This window comes from Nycticebus coucang, chromosome 9, assembly GCF_027406575.1.
Source record: "Nycticebus coucang isolate mNycCou1 chromosome 9, mNycCou1.pri, whole genome shotgun sequence".
NCBI classification, from domain to species: domain Eukaryota; kingdom Metazoa; phylum Chordata; class Mammalia; order Primates; family Lorisidae; genus Nycticebus; species Nycticebus coucang.
In genome coordinates, this window is record NC_069788.1 from 103,154,922 (window position 1) to 103,170,480 (window position 15,559).

Genomic DNA, 15,559 nt, shown 5'->3' on the forward strand with positions numbered 1-15,559 from the left:
GCCTATGGCTCTTATGACTAATAATTGTAATACTTTACAATTTTAATGATCTTTATGGAATCCAAAGTCTTTTGACACAGACACTTCAATCACTACAAAACTTCCAATGAAATAGGTAAGACCTACAGCATTACCCTCAGCTTCTTGAGAAGAAAACTGAGGCCCACAATGAATTCATGAATAATACAAGGTACAGCCAGGACCCAATTTTGACTTATCTGACATTTTGGCCTGTGCTTCTCCTAAGATGATTGCCTGATAGCCTGATATTAAAAGGCTCTTTGTGGGGTGGTGCCTGTGGCTCAAAGGGGTGGGGTGTCAGCCCCATATGCCAGAGGTGGCAGGTTCAAGGCCAGCCCTGGCCAAAAACTGCAAAAAAAAAAAAAAAAAAAGCTCTTTGTGAAGCTATAATAATATTTATTTTATGCAAAATTCATATCTATACCAAGAATCAGACCAGCAACACTTGCCATATTTATATCTTATTCAACCATCTAATTTCGTACTTGGCATAAATGTGCTATTACATGGAATATAAAGATAAATTGTAAGGTGATACTATTTTAAATATTGCCATGTGCACGGCTTCCAAGAGTGTCTAATACATTGAATACAATCTGATTTGAGGTTTTATTTTTATTTTTGGCAATTCAGACTCAAAAATTAGCTTACTCATTATTGAGATTAAAAAGGCAAACATATTCAACCAAAATGTGTTTAAAAAACAAAGGTCAAGTTCCAGATTTCCATCTTTATTAGCATACAGATCGAGTAAACAGGCTTTTTGGAAACATTATTTAGATCTTTATAACTGTTCAGAAGAGGCAGGGGATGGTTGATTTCAGGTCACAAATCTGATAACACAATCTGTCATTTTTATTTTTTAAATACTTAGCTGTTAATTTCAAGGCCAGGTGAAATTCCACTGCTTTAGCAATAAAGTAGTTGTTTAAATAGGACGATAAGAAATGAATGAAGAATGTTCAAGAGAATACATCATATATGTATACATATATTTTAAAATCTCCTATTCTGGTTTTCATGAATCTTCTGAAGGACAAAGAGAAATACTTTTCTGCATGCTGTAGTTCATTTAATTTCATTCCCCTGTGAATTCATTCTCCATTATTAATATAATAACCTCCATGCATTCCTTGTATCAGATCATAAGCTACAGCAATATAGGTAAGGAACACAACCTCAGGATGAGCACAGAGACCCCATAGAGAAAGAACCAATAACTTCCTTGAAAATCAAGCCAAGCTCCCCAGCCTAGATGATGTCCAACCTGAGAGAACAAATGAGAGCACCCTATCTTAGTCTATTTGGTGCTGCTGTATCAGAATACCTGAGACTTGGTAATTTATAAAAACAGAAATTTATTTCTCACACTTGTTAAGGCTAGGAAGTCCAAGATCAGGGTGATGACAGGTTTGGCATATGGTAGGGGCCCAGTCTCTGCTTCCAAGACCATTGCTGCATCCTCTGTAGGGGAGGCATGTTGTTCCTCACATGGCAGAGTGAGGATGAGTAAAATCCACTCCCACAACCCCTTTTGATAGTAGCATCAATCCAGTCATGACCTTAACACACCCCATTAGGACTCACCTCCTAACACTGTTGCATTGGGAATTCTGTTTCAACATGAGTTTTGGAGGAAACAATAACATTCATTTTTGAACCACAGCACCTTCTTACAGTAAACCCACTTTCTTTAGCTATCCTGTGAACCTCAAAGTCTTCCCAGTGGCATGTGAAATAAGGAAAAGAACTGGAAACCTATGGCTTCATAATTTCTGTCCTGGGGTCCCAAACTCCCATGGTTCCATAAACTATTCCAATATTTTAAAAAATCCAGTAGAATTCAAACTACTATTCCTCACCTTTATTGGTTGTTTACTGTATGCTGTAACCTGTTATACCAGTGTGATCCAGAATGCATCAGAATACAGTCCTTCTGATAAGTCACATGATCATCAACATTATTCATAGAAGTTACCCTGCACCTCTTTATCTTGCTTCAAAATCTATTTCTCTCTTGCTTCACTTTAACTGCTTTCTGATTTCTTCCTTCTGTGTCTCTTTCCTTATCATCCCTCTACACACATGTTTCAAAGAGATTATGTGCACTATTTAGCATAAAATAGACTGCTTTCCCAATTTCCACTTTCTCTTTATATATCTAGGTATTTTTTGTTTTTTCTCACTACTTCTTAAATAGATAGCAGATTTTAGATCCTTTCCATCTTGGCAACTGCCCTGCTGCATGTTTGCCCACTGTTACTCACAGCGTTGATGGAAGGCTGACTTATTTCCCCTTCATTCTGTGGAGAAGCCATGAAGAGGTTCTGGGAACGTAAACTCCCATTATTTTAATCACCCCCTCCCAAACACATATAACTTACTTCAAGAAAGAAGAAATTCATACACAGAGAGCAAGATGGCGGCGGAGTAACAGCTTCCTTGCATCTGGGCACCATGAGTCTGGGGAGATAGGACTCCAGGCATCTCTGGCCGGTGGGATCTGCCTATCATCACCCCTGTGAGGATACAGGGAGTCAGCGAGAGACTTCTGGACCCCAAGAGGAGGACTAAAACAGTGGAAAAACGGCAAGTGGTCACATGTGTTCAATCGGTCTAAACCCGCCCGCAACTGTAAGTTCAGTAGCAGCGAGACTGCAAACCGGAAAGGCCTTACCTGTGAAATGTTTTGGTATCTTTGGACTTGGCACTCAGTTGAACTGCCTTGGGGAGAACTTTGGCCGTTGTCTAGGGCCCAAGTCTGAGCCGCTAAGCCAGACAGAGCTAATAGTGTTTGGCTGTGGGCCACAGGGAACCATTGTGAGTGATATGCCCCAGCAAGCTCCACCCTCAGGGTCGGAGAGCTAGAATCTGGGTGGGAGCTGGTAATCCAGCAACTGAGTAGCCAAAGGGTTGGGTCTGAGCCTCCTTGTAGCTCTAACCCTCAGGGGCAGAGTGAGACCGGTTTTGGCACACTGGGTAAGTGGATAGCCACTTCTGCAGTGATTCCAGCGACAAGCACTTTCCTGGGAAAGCTTCTGCTCAGCAAGTTTACAAGTTCAAAGTGCCTTTTAAGTGGGCTGAAGAGAGATTTAGGGTGTCTACCTGCTGGCGTTTGAGAAATCAGCAGCCTCCAGTCATTTCAGAACTGTGATTAACATCTCATACCCCAGAAGACCACGTGTTGCCCAGACAATATTGAACATTCAACAACATATACATACTGCTTTTGTTTTGGTTGTGTTTTTTTGTTTGTTTTTTTTTTTTTTGGTTTGGTTGTTTTTTTTGTTTATTTTGATGTTGTTGATGTTGTTTTGTTTCTGAATTTCAACCTTTTCCATACAGATCTTTTTTCTTTCTCAATTTTTCTAGTTTAATTATAATTTCCATTTGCTCCCTTTTTCAATAACTAGAACTTCATTTTTGCTAGTGTTTCTACCACTATTATTTAGTTTTTCACCCAATTTTATCCCATAAAGTTTTCTGTTTGCTTGTTTTGGTTTGATTTATAGCATTTTTGTCTTTCCTCACTACTTGGTGCAGGTGGGTTACTGCGTCTGATCATGTTAGCAAAGAGCTGCTGACCTCAAGGGAACCACCCAACTGGGCACCGCCAGAAGGTGGGTATTTTTAAAGGTTGTGTCAGAGTACCCTACTGTACACCTATATTGCTCTGTCTCCCTCTTTCTGTGCCTCTCTTCTTTTTGTTAATATTCCTTTTACCCATCCCCTCTCCTTTCTCTATTTTTTTTCTTATCACTCAGTCCTCCTTTCTTTCATCCCTTTCTTTCTCTTCAACCTTCTCACCCTTCTGGTCCTGTACCAAAAGGACTCATCGAACCATTAGTCCACAGGTACAAGAACTTAAAGAGCAAAAGGAAGTGAAAGGAAAATTAGGGCAAGGAAACAGATAAACTCATGAGGAAGAATCAGCAGAAAACTCCAGGCAACATGAAGAACCAGTCCAGAACAACCCCGCCAAGGGAACATGAGGTAGCTACTGCAGAGGATTCCACCTGTAAAGAAATGTTACGAATGACAGAAAGGGAATTTAGAATACACATGTTAAAAACCATGAAAGAAATGATGGAAACAATAAAGGGAACTGCTAATAAAGTGGAAAATAACCAAAAGGAAATCCAAAAACAGAATCAAATAAGAGATGAACGATATGAAGAATATAAAAAGGATATAGCAGAGCTGCAGGAACTGAAACAGTCAATTAGGGAACTTAAAAAGGCAATGGAAAGTATCAGAAACAGGTTAGACCATACAGAAGAAAGAATTTCAGAGGTAGAAGAAAAAGTTCTTGAGATAACTCAGATAGTAAAAGAGGCAGAAAAGAAGAGAGAGAAAGCAGAACGTTACTGTCAGAATTACGGGACTTTATGAAGCGCACCAACATACAAGTTATAGAAATCCCAGAAGGGGAAGAAGAATGCCTCAAGGAATGGAAGCCATACCAGAGAATATTATAAAAGAAAATCTTCCAAATATCACCAAAGTTTCTGACACACTGCTTTCAGAGGGATATCAGACCCCAGGTCGCCTCAACTCTAACCAAGCTTCTCAAAGACACATTGTGATGAACGCGTCCAAAGTCAAGACAAAAGAAAAGATTTTACAAGCTGCCAGTAGTAAGTGCCAGTTGACCTACAGGGGCAAATCCATCAGAGTGACCGCAGACTTCTCTAATGAAACTTTCCAAGCAAGAAGACAATGGTCATCTACCTTTAATCTACTTAAACAGAACAATTTCCAGCCCAGAATTCTGTACCCTGCTAAGCTAAGCTTAAAAATTGACGGAGAAATCAAATCATTTACGGATATACAAACATTGAGGAAATTTACCACAACAAAACCAACTCTACAGGAAATACTTCAACCTGCTCTGCACACTGACCACCACAATGGATCAGCAGCAAAGTAAGAACTCAGAAATTAAAGGACAGAACCTAACCTCCACACTGATGCAAAAGATAAAACTAAGCAATGGACTCTCACAAAATAAGATGAATAGAATACTACCACACTTATCAATTATCCCAATAAATGTTAATGGCTTGAAATCCCCACTGAAAAGACATAGATTGGCTGACTGGATTAAAAAACACAAGCCATCCATTTGCTGTCTGCAAGAGACACACCTGGCTTCAAAAGACAAATTAAAGCTCCAAGTCAAGGGTTGGAAGACAATTTTTCAGGCAAATGGAATTCAGAAGAAAAGAGGAGTTGCAATCTTATTTTCAGATACATGTGGATTTAAAGCAACTCAAGTCAAAAAAGACAAAGATGGTCACTTTATATTGGTCAAGGGAAAAATACAACAAGAAGACATTTCAATTCTAAATATTTATGCACCCAATTTAAATGCTCCCAGATTCTTGAAACAGACCTTACTCAGTCTGAGCAATATGATATCTGATAATACCATCATAACAGGGGACTTTAACACACCTCTTACAGAGCTGGACAGATCCTCTAAACAGAAATTAAACAAAGATATAAGAGATTTAAATGAGACCCTAAAACAACTATGCTTGATAGACACATATAGAACACTCCACCCCAAAGATAAAGAATATACATTCTTCTCATCACCCCATGGAACATTCTCCAAAATTGATCATATCCTGGGACACAGAACAAATATCAACAGAATCAAAAGAATTGAAATTTTACCTTGAATCTTTTCAGACCATAAGGCCCTAAAGGTGGAACTCAACTCTAACAAAAATGCTCGACTCCACCCAAAGGCATGGAAATTAAACAATCTTCTGTTGAATAACAGATGGGTGCAGGAAGAAATAAAACAGGAAATCATTAACTTCCTTGAGCATAACAACAATGAAGACACAAGCTACCAAAACCTGTGGGATACTGCAAAAGCAGTTTTGAGAGGAAAATTCATCGCTTTAGATGCCTACATTCGAAAAACAGAAAGAGAGCACATCAACAATCTCACAAGAGATCTTATGGAATTGGAAAAAGAAGAACAATCTAACCCTAAACTCAGTAGAAGAAAAGAAATATCCAAAATCAAATCAGAGATCAATGAAATTGAAAACAAAAGAATCATTCAGAAAATTAATGAAACAAGGAGTTGGTTTTTTGAAAAAATAAATAAAATTGATAAACCATTGGCCAGACTAATGAGGAATAGAAAAGTAAAATCTCTAGTAACCTCAATCAGAAATGATAAAGGGGAAATAACAACTGATCCCACAGAGATACAAGAGATCATCTCTGAATACTACCAGAAACTCTATGCCCAGAAATTTGACAATGTGAAGGAAATGGATAAATATTTGGAATCACACCCTCTCCCTAGACTCAGCCAGGAAGAAATAGAGCTCCTGAACAGACCAATTTCAAGCACTGAGATCAAAGAAACAATAAAAAATCTTCCAACCAAAAAATGCCCTGGTCCAGATGGCTTCACACCAGAATTCTATCAAACCTTCAAGGAAGAGCTTATTCCTCTAATGCAGAAATTATTCCAAAAAATTGAGGAAGAAGGAATCTTCCCCAACACATTCTATGAAGCAAACATCACCCTGATACCAAAACCAGGAAAAGGCCCAAACAAAAAGGAGAATTTCAGACCAATCTCACTCATGAATACAGATGCAAAAATTCTCCACAAAATCCTAGCCAATAGATTACAGCTTATCATCAAAAAAGTCATTCATCATAATCAAGTAGGCTTCATCCCAGGGATGCAAGGCTGGTTTAATATACGCAACTCTGTCGCGGACCGTCAGTCGATGGGCCTCAGTCTGAGGGTGCTCAGGGCGAACGGCACAGGTTGATTGAAAGGTCGACGCAGGATGAATTGACAGACTGCTACACAAAGCAGCTGCACTTTATTGATTTTTAAGTCTGGTATTTATACATTTTCTTTCCAGGGTTAAAACAATGTAATCATTACTTTGCTTATGCTTGTAAATTATCTTTGTGTCTCCAATTATCTTTGTGTCTCCATATGTGGTTTATCATGCACTATATGTTTTCAAGGTTTTTCTTTTTGGAGGGAGGTGGTTTATTTTTTCAAGGTTTTTGTTCTAGGGAGGTGGTTTCATTAGTAACACCTGGTTGCTTCCCCTTATCTAGGAATGTCAAGATTTGTGACTTCTCTTAGTTCTGTAATTGGTCTCAGTTTCTTATGATCTCTTTTTAAAAACAGCTGAACATATTCTTTTATGTATAATGCTTGACTACTTCTATATATATATTTTTTTACTCTAATTAGTAACTATATTTTGATTCATAGTTAATTGTTTGTTAAACATTAAACTACTTTATTGATTTGTGTTACATATGAAAATTAGTGAAGTAAGATGTTTTTCTAAGTAAAGTTTTACTGCAGGAGGTGTCATGTTGGAACATCTTGTTTGCCGTGCCTGCATTGTCTCAAGTCACTGACATTTATGGTAGGGACGTGCTGTTGTGTAGGCTCTCTTGGAGCCACTGAGTCTGGCACAGCTATACTTGCTGTGTTTAATTGTGGATCAGTAAGTCACTGTGTTTATTCTTAGTTTCTCAAGACAATCAGGCAATAATCAGGCATCCAACTGAACAGACAGGTTTCAGAGCAAAGGTTTTTTAGGCTTTTATGCCGCACCTCGTGAGTCATTACGTTCAAACAAAGGCATGCTAGGCAACTTATGCGCTGCTGTCGCAAACCAGGGGGGCTGGGGGTTTCGCTCCGGGGAGCACATACCACCTACTCACGCATTTTATAATGCAGACAGCGCCACTTCACCCCGGCTAGATGCCGGGGGTGCGGCACAACTCCATAAACGTTATTCACCATATTAACAGAGGCAAAAATAAAGATCATATGATCCTCTCAATAGATGCAGAAAAAGCATTCAATAAAATCCAGCATCCTTTTCTAATTAGAACACAGAAAAGGTATAGGCATAGGTGGCACATTTCTGAAACTGATTGAAGCTATCTATGGCAAACCCACAGCTAATATTTTACTCAATGGAGTAAAACTGAAAGCTTTTCCTCTTAGACCTGGAACCAGACAAGGTTGTCTTCTGTTACCTTTACTATTCAACATAGTGCTGGAAGTTCTAGCCAATACAATTAGGCCACACAAGGAAATAAAGGGAATCCAAATGGGAGCAGAGGAGGTCAAACTCTCCCTCTTTGCTGATGACATGATCTTATACTTAGAGAACCCCAAAGACTCAACCACAAGACTCCTAGAAGTCATCAAAAAATACAGTAATGTTTCAGGATATAAAATCAATGTCCACAAGTCAGTAGCCTTTGTATACACCAATAACAGTTAAGATGAGAAGCTAATTAAGGACACAACTCCCTTCACCATAGTTTCAAAGAAAATGAAATACCTACAAATATACTTAACAAAGGAGGTGAAGGACCTCTATAAAGAAAACTATGAACTCCTCAGAAAGGAAATAGCAGAGGATATTAACAAATGGAAGAACATACCATGCTCATGGATGGGAAGAATCAGCATTGTTAAAATGTTTATACTTCCCAAAGCAATCTACCTATTCAATGCCATTCCTATCAAAATACCAACATCGTACTTTCAAGATTTGGAGAAAATGATTCTGCGTTTTGTATGGAACTGGAAAAAAACGGGGTATAGCTAAGTCAGTTCTTAATAATAAAAATAAAGCTGGGGGCATCAGCATGCCAGACTTTAGTCTGTACTACAAAGCCATAGTGGTCAAGACAGCATGGTACTGGCACAAAAACAGAGACATAGACACTTGGAATCAAATTGAAAACCAAGAAATGAAACTAACATCTTACAACCACCTAATCTTCGATAAACCAAACAAGAACATACCTTGGGGGAAAGACTCCCTATTCAATAAATGGTGTTGGGAGAACTGGATGTCTACATGTAAAAGACTGAAACTGGACCCACACCTTTCCCCACTCACAAAAATTGATTCAAGATGGATAAAGGACTTAAATTTAAGGCATGAAACAATAAAATTCCTCAAAGAAAGCATAGGAAAAACACTGGAAGATATTGGCCTGGGGAAAGACTTTATGAAGAAGACTGCCATGGCAATTGCAACAACAACAAAAATAAGCAAATGGGACTTCATTAAACTGAAAAGCTTCTGTACATCTAAGGAGACAATAACCAAAGCAAAGAGACAACCTACACAATGGGAAAGGATATTTGCATATTTTCAATCAGACAAAAGCTTGATAACTAGGATCTATAGAGAACTCAAATTAATCCACATGAAAAAAGCCAACAATCCCTTATATCAATGGGCAAGAGACATGAATAGAACTTTCTCTAAAGATGACAGACGAATGGCTAACAAACACATGAAAAAATGTTCATCATCTCTATATATTAGAGAAATGCAAATCAAAACAACCCTGAGATATCATCTAACCCCAGTGAGAATGGCCCACATCACAAAAATCTCAAAACTGCAGATGCTGGCGTGGATGTGGAGAGAAGGGAACACTTTTACACTGCTGTTGGGACTGCAAACTAGTACAACCTTTCTGGAAGGAAGTATGGAGAAACCTCAAAGCACTCAAGCTAGACCTCCCATTTGATCCTGCAATCCCATTACTGGGCATCTACCCAGAAGGAAAAAAATCCTTTTATCATAAGGACACTTGTACTAGACTGTTTATTGCAGCTCAATTTACAATCGCCAAAATGTGGAAACAGCCTAAATGCCCACCAACCCAGGAATGGATTAACAAGCTGTGGTATATGTATACCATGGAATACTATTCAGCCATTAAAAAAAATGGAGACTTTACATCCTTCATATTAACCTGGATGGATGTGGAAGACATTATTCTTAGTAAAGCATCACAAGAATGGGGAAGCATGAATCCTATGTACTCAATTTTGGTGTGAGGACAATTAATGACAATTAAGGTTGGGGGGGAGGAAAAGCAGAAAGAGGGACGGAGGGAGGTGGGTGGGGCCTTGGTGTGTGTCACACTTTATGGGGGCAAGACATGATTGCAAGAGGGACTTTACCTAACAATTGCAATCAGTGTAACCTGGCTTATTGTACCTTCAATGAATCCCCAACAATAAAGAAAAAAAAAAAGAAAGAAAGAAGAAATTAAAAAAATTTTAAAGAAATATATTTTCATACAAAAATAGCATAAAGAAATCATCTGGTCTACTTCTCAAATGTGTTGACTATGGCAAATGTTGTACACAATACACCTTAAAAATCCACTCCTTCTCTTCATTTAAAAAAAGAAAATTTATTTTAAGTATAAGGCAGCAAAATGCTCAGAGAAAATAGGTTACTTCTTCTTCCCCAGGGATTAATGTCTGGTCTAAGACTCCCATGCCAGTGACTGACTCAGATGTGTACACAAGATTCAGTTTTGTCCAAAGATATCTGAGGGAAAGTTGGCTAAAGGCTTCTAGAAAATACCTTCTTCTATGACAAAAAGAGAGACAGACATTTGGTAAGAATTCCTTTTTTTCTTACTTTCTGTGAAGTAAAGTAAGAAATCTGTGAATCCCTCTGGAGTTCTCTGGTCAAGAGTGTGATATTTTCTTGTGACCATAAATAAATAAGCATAAAGATAAAGCCAGCATCCTAGATGTGGTAGAGAAGAAAGTTAGAAAGAACCTGGATCCTGGATGACATCACTGATCCACTGTATAACCTTGGAACTGCTATGTCTCTGAACTTATTTTGATTGGAATACAAACGTTCCTCCTGGTTTAATCATCCTCTATAGAGAAATTCTAGAATTACCATGATCCTCCTGTCCTTTGACTCAACAACGTATTTATTCTCCCTAAAGAATTTAGTTCCAACCCACCACCTTCACCTCCCACTCTGTCTGGATCCTTTTCCAATCTAATAGCACCAAGAAGACATATAGTTCAAGCTTCTGGACACAAACCCTGAGTCTGAGTCAACTGACCCATCTTGGTGAGAAGACAGAGGATGATGTATGCTTTTGATGGCACACAAATGAAAATAGAAATTGTGTATTGTACAATTACTTTTAAGCAAACAAGAATAGTTCAAACTTTTAAAAGATGAAGTAGATAGATAATTTTTTGAAATTCCTAATAAAGAGTTTAAAAAATCACTATCATAATTTTGTTATTGATTTTGCCCTCATAAAAAAAAATCTGGAAGATTTGAATCTAAGACCTGCTCAACCCAAATCTTTAAAAAAGTAATAGCCTTTAATTCCAACTCTAAATAGTTGTTAAAATAAAAATTCCCAAATCCAGAATAATTTTAAGGTAAAAAGCTACTTATGCCACCAAATATTGGAAGCCATCTAAAAAATAAACAATGAGAAAAAATCTATAAAACAAGTTATGATGTCGCCATATAATTAAGACACAGTATTGTAATTTAAAAAAATATTTTAGTATTTTATTAACATGGAAAATGCAGATTTGTTATATAAGAACATGAAAGTATGAAGAAGAAATGTATAGTGTGTTTATAAGAACTAAGTTTTAATAACACTACATATAGGAAAAAATGACAAGGTGAAATATTACTAAAATGTGAAAACAGTGACTATATTTAATGGTAGAAAAATGGGCAATTTTTCTTTCTTCTTTTTATTTTTCAATACTTTCCAAATGTTCTTTACAAAATTTATGAGCTGCTAAACCCAAGGTCATTGCTACGCTTGGTTGATTGACAGCTTTCTTTCAGTCACAGCCTGGAACTGGACCAGGACTTGGCAAATCCCCCCCAAATAAATAAGGCATAATTACTGTACATAACACTAAACCAGATGAAAACTGAAAGTTTCAAAGCAAACAACCCAGACCTTCCACAGTCCCAGATGTTTGTTGGAGAGTAAACTAAATCACCAAATCCTTTACTGCCTAGTTTCATTTTCCATTTGGATTTTTGGCTTTTAAAAAGCTGGGTATTAAAACAACAAGGGCAGCTAACATTTCAGAGAAAATGGAGCAGGTTGCTCTGGCAGAGAAACACACAGACACAAGTTTGCCGAGCACCTGTCTGAACTGCATCTGAGGAAGAGCAACTAATTGCTTCCAAATAAAGGTCCAGAATTTTAATATAAGCATGTCTGATTCAGTAGTTTACTGGTTGCTTCTATTAGTCTAGAGAGAAGGGGAGAAATATTGCCATTGACACAAGACAAAAGGATGGTTGGGTTGCATTAGGAATCTCTCATAAGCCTCTAATCCTGTCTTCAAGAACTGCAAAGTGTCACTTAACCAACAACAGGGACTAGGGCTTCGTAGAATAGGCACAGTTCCCCAGCTGCCTAATAATCTCCCACTTGCCTGGAGAAAGGCCAAGGTATTAACATTTAAATCACCAAGAAGGGAATTGGGCCTCTCTGAATTGTTTCTATCCCATTGAGGCTATTTCACTTACAGCCTCAGACTTCCCAGGGGAATGGAAACCCCCCAGTCTATTAGTGTCAGAATCAGCTTACAAGGAAACAGCTGAAGCATCCTGGAATAAGAATTAGATGGGGAATCAAGAAACCTCACTTCTAATTTGGGGCTCTGCTAGTGACAACTTCAACTTTAGGCAATCCACAAGAACTCTCAAGTCCACAAATTTCCTCTCTTTAGGAATGTGATGGGTTGATCAAAGGCCTCTGCCTCAATGATGCTATTTGCTAATCTTTAAATGTAACCTGGATGCCTGCCACCCAGAAGCCTCCAGAATCACCTTAAAGTGTGGAGATTCCAGTGCACTCGCCATATTTTCTGCAAGCTCCCAGAAAACATCTCAGTCATCTGTTGCTCTAATTACCTACCTCTGCTTCATTTCCCGTCACATATCATAAACCCAGGTATTTTCTCTTTTTTCTATACCTTTTCATCTCACAAAGTGACATTTCTATCTCTTTTTATTCACTCCTTTCTACCTGTTGCTCTCCTTCCCCTCTAAAAGCAAAGTAAGGTCTGGAAAAAGAAATAGAGAATTGACAACCCAGACGCAATACAAAGCAAAGCAGGGTTAAGATTCTAAAGGAAGATTGAACAAAGCACAAGGGAGACTGAGCAGAAGGATGAAAATCAGGTCCAGTGTCATAAAGAAATCATTAAATGAATGCGTAAATGTAGGACAAGAGACAGATTTTCCTCACCAAAGAACTCCAAATAATTTATGTAGATACTCTGTCCTCTAAGAGGCAGTTTAATCCTTCCTTGCTTTCTTGGGTGTGGATACACCTAGTGACTTAATTCTAAATAACAGAGTAGGGAAATGGAAAAACAAAAAAATAACTTTACTGTGAATCAACATGACAAATACTACCTCAGTCAAAGTCAATATCAACAGTAGTAAGTTACATGCCCTTGACATAATCTGATTTTTAAAATGATACTTTATATCTGTGATCTTCCTCCTAAAAGCCTAGAACCCCAGCCTAATGAGGAGAAAACATCAGAACAATTTAAATTGAGGAACATTCTGCAAGATAAGAGACTAATATTCCTCCAAACTGTCAAGGTCACCAAAAACAAGGAGGATTGAGAAGCTCCTTGCAGAAAAGTTGAAAATTCTATACAAAGAATTTCTATATATCCCTCATGCAGTTTCCTCTATTCTACATCATGCATTCCTATAGTTCACTTATCATAATGAAGAATCCAACGCAGTATATTACTGAACCATGAACTAAAACTTCTCATTTGAGTTACAGGTAATTAGAGCAAGAGATGACTGAGAACCAGAGGAACTTAAGGCAGTAAGATGACTAAATATGTTATGGTATCCAGGATGGGTAAAAAACATTATTAAAAAAAAACTAGTGAAGTCCAAATAAAATGAGAAGTTTTAGTTCATGGCTCAATAATGTAGTGAGTTGGTTTCTTCGTTATGATAAGTGAACTACAGGAATGCATGTTGTAGAATAGAGGAAACTGCATGAGGGATATATAGAAATTCTTTGTACAGTATTCACAACTTTTCTGCAAATCTAACACCATTCAAAATTGGAACTTTCATTTAAGAAATCATGTCCAAAGCCAAAGGGACTGTATTTGGAGATGAGCAAAGAAAGTTCAAAGGGAAAACAGAAGATGGGCATGGAGAGATTGTGGAACATAACCCCCCAACCCTTTGAAGAGAACAGAGGATTTTCTGAAGGATGAGAAAGAAGCTGGACATGCACAGTCACTAGAAAGCAGGAAACATTATGTGTAGGGTTTTGCAAAATGATTGGCTCTTTTTTATTGAAAGTGTCATGCAAGAAGCAATCCAAATGTCCAAAGAACGATGTTTCACGTTTAGAAGCCCAGGATAAGATATAGCCTCAGAACCAAGCATTTCTTCCTTTAGCCGTGCTTATAATAGCACACATTGCCCTTGAAAACATTTTGAGGAAAACCAAAAAGCTCGAAAAATATCTATCTTGCTGAAACAAGGAGAAGTGACAGTGACTGACTAGCTTGAAAAATGCAAGATAAAGATTGCGCCTGAGGATAAAGTGACAGGAAAATCCTGGTGGGAATCTGACTAAAATTGCCTGCTGTCTTAGAAAGGAGTCTGGGCAGAAATGTCACCTTTTCACTCACAGCATTAGCTTCAGGCTTTCTCCAAGTCACATTGACTGAACTTTCTGACAACAACCCACATTTCCTCCTTGAAGCTCTACAGCTCCAGACAAACATCTGAAGGCTGAGCTCTCTCCCCTACTCATTGCCTTTCGCATCAACCCACTGGCACTGGCTCAGGAGCTCGTAGAAGCAGCTTAGCTCCGCCTGAGGAATAGCAACATGAAAGGCCAGTGGCTCTTTTCTCCTCTCCCATATATGCAAGGGGGTGCCATGCTGAGCCCCTAGGAGGTGGAAGGAGAAAAAACCATATTTCCTAGTTAATGCACTACCAATCACCAGCTGTAGCAGTCATCCTTGATATTTATGTCTCCTCGTGCCCTACCTATCTCATCAGCAAGTTGTATTAATTCAGCCCTGAAACATTGCCTGAATCTGCATAGATCTCCCCACCTCTACTATCATTCCTGTTGTCTGCCTCTCCTGGACTTCTTCATAATCTTGTCTTGCTTTCAACGTTCTCCAGTTTCCCTATATGTCCACACATGAAGTTATATTTTATTTGTTATGCTTGGGACTCATTGACATTCTGGAATCAGAGGGTTGGAGTCTTTCATCAATTCTAGAAAATTCTCAACTATTTCTTCAACCAAATCCACACTAAATTTTCTTTTTTTTTTTTTCTTTTTTTTGAGGGCAAAGAACGATTTTCCTTTTATTTATTTATTTATTTTTTTTTTGAGACAGAGTCTAACTCTGTCATTTCACCACAATGGTCGCCATCCTCATTTATAAAAATACATTTTTCAAATAAATGAAATTTCCCAGGCCCTTGTTACTCACTGTAATCAAGGAACTAAATTCCCATCACTAAGTCTGCTTAACAAATGACCCGGGAAACTCAATTTGTTAAGATAAAAGAACATGCTGCAGACAAGCGATAACTAACCGGCACTCACACAAGCACACCGAGAGTTTATAAGGAGATACAGGGTTCACAGTGTTTCTGAGTCAGGG